An 8,577-nucleotide genomic window follows, 5' to 3' on the forward strand; every position below is an offset into this window, starting at 1 on the left:
GGAGCAGCCTTGGGGCACCCAAGTAGGAGGAATCCTACTTGGGCTCCCTAGTCCAATTCGGCGTCCCCCTTCCTTCTTTTTGACGGAGAGAAACGGGAAGGGGGAAGGAGAGAAAGAAGGGGGGACAAACCCCTTCTCCTCCTTCTCCAATTCGGCCACATGACAAAGGGGGGAGTGCCGCCCCTTGTGGGCTGGTGCGCTCCCCTCTTATGGCCCATATCTTCACCCCAGGGGTTCCGGTAACCCCCCCGGTACTCCGATAAATACCCGATATCACCCGGAGCACTTCCGGTGTCTGAATACTATCATCCTATATATCAATCTTTACCTCTTGACCATTTTTAGACTCCTCGTCAATGTACTTGATCTCATCCGGGACTCCAAACAACATTTGGTCACCAAATCACTTAACTCATATAATACAAAATCGCCATCGAACGTTAAGCGTGCGGACCCTACGGGTTCGAGAAGTATGTAGACATGACCGAGACACCTCTCCGGTCAATAACCAATAGAGGAACCTGGATTCTCATATTGGCTCCCACATATTCTACGAAGATCTTTATCGGTTTAAACGCTATGACAACATACGTTATTCCCTTTGTCATCGGTATGTTACTTGCCCGAGATTTGATTGTCGGTATCTTCATACCTAGTTCAATCTCGTTACCGGCAAGTCTCTTTACTCGTTCCTTAATGCATCATCCTGCAACTAACTCATTAGTCACTTTGCTTGCAATGCTTCTTATGATGTGCATTACCGAGAGGGCCCAGAGATAACTCTCCGAAACTCAGAGTGACAAATCCTAATCTCGATCTATGCCAACCCAACAAACACCTTAGGAGATACCTGTAGAGCATCTTTATAATCACCTAGTTACGTTGTGACTTTGGTAGCACATAAGGCATTCCACCGGTATCCGGGAGTTGCATAATCTCATAGTCGGAGGAATATGTATTTGACACGAAGAAAGCAATAGCAATAAAACTGAACAATCATTATGCTAAGCTAACGGATGGGTCTTGTCCATCACATCATTCTCTAATGATGTGATCCCGTTCATCAAATGATAACACATGTCTATGGTTAGGAAACTTAACCATCTTTGATTAACGAGCTAGTCTAGTAGAGGCTTACTAGGGACATGGTGTTTTGTCTATGTATCCACAGATGTATCAAGTTTCCAGTTAATACAATTCTAGCATGAATAATAAACATTTATCATGAATAAGGAAATATAAAATAACAACTTTATTGTTGCCTCTAGGGCATATTTCCTTAAGTCTCCCACTTGCGCCAGAGTCAATAATCTAGATTACATTGTAATGATTCTAACACCCATGGAGTCTTGGTGCTGATCATGTTTTGCTCGTGGAAGAGGCTTAGTCAACAGTTCTGCTACATTCAGATCCGTATGTATTTTGCAAATCTCTATGTCTCCCTCCCTAAGTAGATCACGGATGGAGTTGAAGCGTCTCTTGATGTGTTTGGTCTTTTTGTGAAATCTGAATTCCTTCACTAAGGCAATTGCTTCAGTATTGTCACAAAAGATTTTCATTGGACCCGATGCACTAGGTATTACACCTAGATAGGATATGAACTCCTTCATCCAGACTCCTTCATTTGCTGCTTCCGAAGCAGCTATGTACTCCGCTTCACACGTAGATCCTTCCACGAGGCTCTGCTTGGAACTGCACCAACTAACAGTTCCACAATTCAATATAAATACGTATCCATTTTGTGACTTAGAGTCATCTGGATCGGTGTCAAAGGTAGCATCAATGTAACCATTTTCGACGAGCTCTTTGTCACCTCCATGAATAAGAAACATATCCTTAGTCCTTTTCAGGTACTTCAAGATGTTCTTGACCGCTGTCCAGTGGTCCATTCCTGGATTACTTTGGTACCTCCCTGCTAAACTTATAGCAAGGCACACATCAGGTCTGGTAAACAGCATATGATACATGATAAAACCTATGGCTGAGGCACATGGAATGATATTCATTTTCCCTCTATCTTCTGCAGTGGTCTGGCATTGAGTCTGACTCAACTTCACACCTTGTAACACAGGCAAGAACCCTTTCTTTGACTGATCCATTTTGAACTTCTTCAAAACTTTATCAAGGTATGTGCTTTGTGAAAGTCCTATTAAGCATCTTGATCTATCTCTATAGATCTTGATGCCCAATATATAAGCAGCTTCACCGAGGTCTTTCATTGAAAAACTTTTATTCAAGTATCCTTTTATGCTATCCAGAAATTCTATATCATCTCCAATCAACAATATGTCATCCACATATAATATTGGAAATGCTACAAAGCTCCCACTCACTTTCTTGTAAATATAGGCTTCTCTGAAAGTCTGTATAAAACCATATGCTTTGATCACCTCATAAGCGTATATTCCAACTCCGAGATGCTTGAACCAGTCCATAAATGGATCGCTGGAGCTTGCACACTTTGTTAGCACCTTTAGGATCGACAAAACCTTCTGGTTGCATCATATACAACTTTTCTTTAAGAAATCCATTAAGGAATGCAGTTTTGACGTCCATTTGCCAGATTTCATAATCATAAAATGCGGCAATTGCTAACATGATTTGGACAGACTTAAGCATCGCTACGGGTGAGAAAGTCTCATCATAGTCAACTCGTTGAACTTGTCAAAAACCTTTTGCGACAAGTCGAGCTTTATAGATAGTAACATTACCATCAGCGTCAGTCTTCTTCTTGAAGATCCATTTATTCTCTATGGGCCGTGGATCATTGGGCAAATCCCCCAAAGTCCACACTTTGTTCTCATACATGGATCCTATCTCAGATTTCATGGCCTCAAGCCATTTATCAGAACCTAGGCTCATCATAGCTTCTTCATAGTTCGTAGGTTCGTCATGGTCAAGTAACATGACTTCCAGAATCAGATTGCCATACCACTCTGGTGCGGATCGTGCTCTGGTAGACCTACGAGGTTCAATAGTAACTTGATCTAAAGGTTCATGATCATCATCATTAGCTTCCTCTCTAGTTGGTGTAGGCATCACGTGAACGGATTTCTCGGATGAGCTACCCTCCAAATTGAGAGAAGGTACAATTACCTCATCAAGTTCTACTTTCCTCCCACTCACTTCTTTCGAGAGAAACTCCTTCTCTAGAAAGGTTCCATTCTTGGCAACAAAGATCTTGCCTTTGGATCTGTGGTAGAAGGTGTACCCAATTGTTTCATTATGATATCCTATGAAGACACACTTCTTCGATTTGGGTTCGAGCTTATCAGGCTGAAGCCTTTTGACATAAGCATCACATCCCCAAACTTTAAGAAATGACAGCTTAGGTTTATTGCCAAACCACAGTTCATAAGGTGTCATCTGAATGGATTTTAATGGTGCCCTATTTAACATGAATGCAGCTATCCCTAATGCATAACCCCAAAACAATAGTGGTAAATCAGTAAGAGACATCATAGATCACACCATATCTTATAAAGTACGATTACAACGTTTGGACACACCATTATGTTGTGGTGTTCCAGGTGGCATGAGTTGTGAAACTATTCCACATTGTTTTAAATGAAGGTCAAACTCGTAACTCAAATATTCACCTCCACGATCAGATTGTAGAAACTTTATTTTCTTGTTACAATGATTCTCCACTTCACTCTGAAATTCTTTGAACTTTTCAAATGTTTCAGACTTGTGTTTCATTAAGTAGATATACCCATATCTGCTCAAATCATCTGTGAAGGTCAAAAAATAACAATACCCGCCGCGAGCCTCAATACTCATCGGACCACATACATCGGTATGTATTATTTCCAATAAATCATTGGCTCGCTCCATTTTTCTGGAGAACAAAGTTTTAGTCATCTTGCCCATGAGGCATGGTTCGCAAGTATCAAGTGATTCCAAAATTCCATCTGCATGGAGTTTCTTCATGCGCTTTACACCAATATGACCTAAACGGTCACTACAAAAAAATACACTTCCATGATGATACGTGTTTGTCATAGTAGGTCGCGTTTTCTGTCATGCATGTACATCCATGACGATTTTATGACAGAATCAAGATAGTCATACCTGTGCTGTCATAGAAGTGTTCCATGACATTACCAAAATTATCATCACGGAAGTGTCCACTTCCATGACAATAAATAGCGCGTCACAGAAGTGCTTTCGTCAAGGGTGACCGACACATGGCATCCACCGTAACGGAACACTGTTAAGCTATTGGGTCTGATTTTGGATCCGATAACTCATTAATAGCCCAGACCAATGAGGATTTTCCACGTGTAAAATCATCATTGGCTGGAGGAAACACATGTCGGCTCACCGTTGGGACAGATGTCATCCACTCATTGGACCCAAGGCGCCAATGACACGTCAACAGGTGGCACGACCCAACAGAGGCCAATTCCTGTGAAAAGGCCGACCCGTTTGACTTGGTCAAAAGGTGGTGGGCCGGCCCACGGAAAGCCTGTTAATGGCCTGTTCACGTATAGCCCATTTACAGCCCGCTAACCCAGGGCCCATTACGACCTCTCCGAATTAGGCCCAATAGCGTCATCTGGGCCATCCAATATGATTCCAGCCCGTTTTAACTTCCGGCCCATGTATGGCCCATGACGTCTTTCGTCCCATATGAGGCCCTTTGTAACTCTTGGCCCATTAATGGCCCGTGGTGAAACTAGCCTGTAATGAATAGTGTATCACTTTATACCCATTAATGACCCATTATTACATTGGGCTGTTTCCAGCCCATGTTATCTTTCGGCCTTCTCAGGGCCCATTTATTCTTGGGCTCATTTCCAGCATTCAGTTACTTATGGCCCGTTACTGTCATTTTCTGCTTGTGGGCCAAATTCAGCCTGTGGTTACAGTCGGCCTGTTTGTGGCCCGTTAATACGTTGGGCCGTTTTCATGTAAAAAAAACCGTTGGGCTGTTTTCATGGAGTTATCAAATACGGCCTATTAACGGCCCGTTATGGTCCACGAATAGTATGACCCATGATTGGCAAAATGATGATACGCCCCGTAGAAAGCCCAAGGATTGTACGAACCATAAAAGGCCCATGGATCGTATGGCCCGTAGAAGGCCCATGGATCGTACGGCCCGTAGAAGGCCCATGGATCCTACGGCCCGTAGAAGGCCCATGGATCCTACGACCCATATAGAAGGCCAATGGATCCTACGGCCCGTAGAAGGCCCATGGATCATACGGCCCGCAGGAGGGCCGTGGTTACAACAGTCCGTGTGTTGCCATGATTATTTTGGCCTAGTTACCAAAAATAGGTTATTGTGGTCACTAGAAAAACACAGAAAAAGAACTGCAGTGACTACAAGCAAACAACTAAACAAGACAATAAGGAAATAAATAAGCAAGCAATTAATGCTAGCCTATTACCGCTATTACACATATTACATCCACTGGGCATCAAAGTTCGCCACCAGTGCAAATATAGGGAACAAAGTAGCATATTACATACACTGGCCGTCAAAATTGGCCACCAGTGCAAATAAACGCGACAGCAAAACAAGAGCATAACTGAAACAACTTCAGAAGAGCTCAAGAAACGTTATCCTGAGTATCCACCATGCTGGCAATAAGCTTAGCAAGCTTATTAGCTTTGTCCTGTTTGGCGCTAAAATCCTCCAACGCTTGTTGTTGCACCAGAAAGTATGCATCTGAATGCTCCAGGGACTTCCACAGTCCTTCCGGTTCTTGTCATAGCACAGCTGATCGATGTCTTTCAGCTTGTAGTTGAGACTCAAGAAACCAAACTGATTTAGACAGTTAGTTTGAATAGCTTGTGCAAGCGGTAGTGGCGAGTAACTCAAATAGTAAACCAAGACATGACTTTGGGGTTGTCTCACTGTCTTCAAGATAGTCTTCCTTAGCTGTTTTATCAGCTTTGTTGGAGACCAACAAGGATGTCTCACTATCCTAAACCTTATCTACATTACTTCCTTTACCATTGCTTAATAAGGCACTCTTCCCCAATATTCTTTCAGCATTCTAAAAGAAGAAACAAGCAGACACATAACATGTTTAGCATGTACTAGTATATGAAACTCATTTCAATGAACCAGTTCATTAGTAAGGTGGGTAGGATTAAACTACCAAGTCTTCTATTGCCAAGTACCAGTACATAATAAAAGCATCAAACAAACATATATCTATGTCCTATGGTCACTGCATTATCTTGCCAAATCAAAATAGAGACACAGTTCAAATCATATCAGTTCAAGGCAAAGCAGCAATGAAAGAATACAAAGCGTGGGAAACTACACGACACAACAAGATTTCAGATGGGTACCACGGGTCTACATGTACAACAACACTATTGGCTCTGTTGTGATGCTAGTAATGTGTATGATATGAGAAGTCAACTGTATACACAATTGAAATTGAAATCAACAGAGCTATTGATAAGAGCAAACCTGTTAAAGAAACATGTGTGAACATACCTGCTGTGCCATTGGAGTTTCAATTGGATCCTTCAATTTAAAAATAAGTTTGTATGAGTAAATACTGTGATACAAGAGCAAAGCAGTATGCATGATAGCAATCATAGTTAAAAAAGGCACGCCTAAGCGAGCGCTTAAGCGCACCTAGGCTCTAGGAGTTGGCAAAATGCATTGCGCATAACTATGCTTAATCTGTGCATAACTGTGCATAAGCATGCACTTTGGTCAGTAATGCACAAGGCGGTGGCAAAACGCACAATTAACGCCTAGCGCTTTTTTGAACTATGATACCAATGGAATCTTAAATTAGAACAGTTGTTCTTCAGGTTTAGGAACTTGTTCTACATGAACAAAGTACAGTAAGACGCAAGAATATAGTACTTAAAAATAGAAAATGAGCTCATAGACCTTACCTCATTTTTGGTTCAGGACCAGTACAGAACAAGGCGTTCCCAGTCATCGTCCAGTGAATGTGTCAGGAGAACGTAAGGGAATTTGATGAGTTTCTTTGCTGGTGAAGTACGTTTTCTTCAGGTAATTCCGATACTTCCACCAAGAATTCTTGAAGATAGCAGAGGTATTAGCACAGGTTACCTCATCCCGAGTTTCCAAATTGGTCCTTCTCGATAGAGAAAAAAGGGAAAATTTGTTGCATTATAACCATCATGGAGGTAGGATGTATGGGACAAAGCAAAGTAATTGCCATGAATAACATTACTTACACATAACTATTGGACAAACACTTGCAACTGGCATTTTCCTTCATCTTCAGTATAATATTTCCAAGATGGGAAGATATGCACATACGATTTTACAACATCAAATGTGATAGATGCTAAACTACGACTAGCTGGTTGTGCTTTCTCCACAAGAATAGGCGTACTAATTGGTGGAGTTGGGGTTCGTTGTGGTAGTACTGGCCCTTTGGGCACTGGAGCTGCCTTACTAACTGCTCTTGTTTGGGAGCTCTGTGGTGGAGATGGTGCTGTGTCAACGGGAACTGGATTACTATCTGCTGGGGTTGGGGTTAGATTGGCTGAAGCTGGTTCTCTGTCCATCGTAGTAGGGGTACAACCTGGGAGAGTTTGGGTTATGTGTGGTAGTGTTGGTTCTCATGCATGTACAACCGGGGTGCTATCTCCACCAAGAGGTAGCATTGTTTTATTTGAAGACCGTGTTTTTAGTCCAGTAGATAATGGCATCACCCGCTCCAATTCAAATGGCTGATAAACAAAAAACATAGTTAAATGTACATACATTGTATGAGAGACAGATGCAATAGATAGTGTAGAAAAAAGAGGGCATGAAATAGTGGACATGTATATTGTTTAACTAAAACGGATAGCATGACATAATTTCACATATATGATGTCTATCTAAACTGGATAGCATAGCATAACATAATTCAAAGATATGATGAATAACTAAACAGGATCGCATGACATAATTCACCTACATGTTATCTAAGTAATCAGGATCGCATCATTTAATTCACATATGTGATTTATATGCTAAACAGAGGGCATTCGATATGATGTCGGAACTAAGAACATGGTGTTGAATATTGTGTATATGATGTCTAAACTATGCAATGCAAGACACCATATGCATGATATGAGAAGTATAACCATGCCAAGTTAGAGCATACACCTTGGTGGGGGAATAGGACTGGCTATCTATCTCTCAATCCATCTCTGAGGAGCTATCGGGACCCAACAAGAGATCTACTTCGATAGGTAGCACTGTCTGCTCTGAAGGCCTTGTTTTCACTCCAGATTTTTCCATCTCCCACCCAAATTGCTGATTCACAGGAAGAGTAGTGTAATGTACAAACATTGTCGACAAATGGAAATGTAATGAAGAAAAGTATGGGCAAGATATCATTCAAATATATGATGTCTGGTTAAACATGATGACATTGCACATTTGACATATATTATGGCTGGCTAAAAGACATGAGACTGCATAATTCCCATATATGATATAAAAACTAAACAAGTGGCATTACAGAACATCTCTAAACTAAGCAGATGACATATATGATGTCAAAAGTCGGCACTGCAAGGCAACATATGCATGATATGACTAACATCATCATGCCAAGGTAGAGCAAA

This window comes from Triticum dicoccoides, chromosome 3B (assembly GCF_002162155.2).
Source record: "Triticum dicoccoides isolate Atlit2015 ecotype Zavitan chromosome 3B, WEW_v2.0, whole genome shotgun sequence".
Taxonomy (NCBI): Eukaryota; Viridiplantae; Streptophyta; class Magnoliopsida; order Poales; family Poaceae; genus Triticum; species Triticum dicoccoides.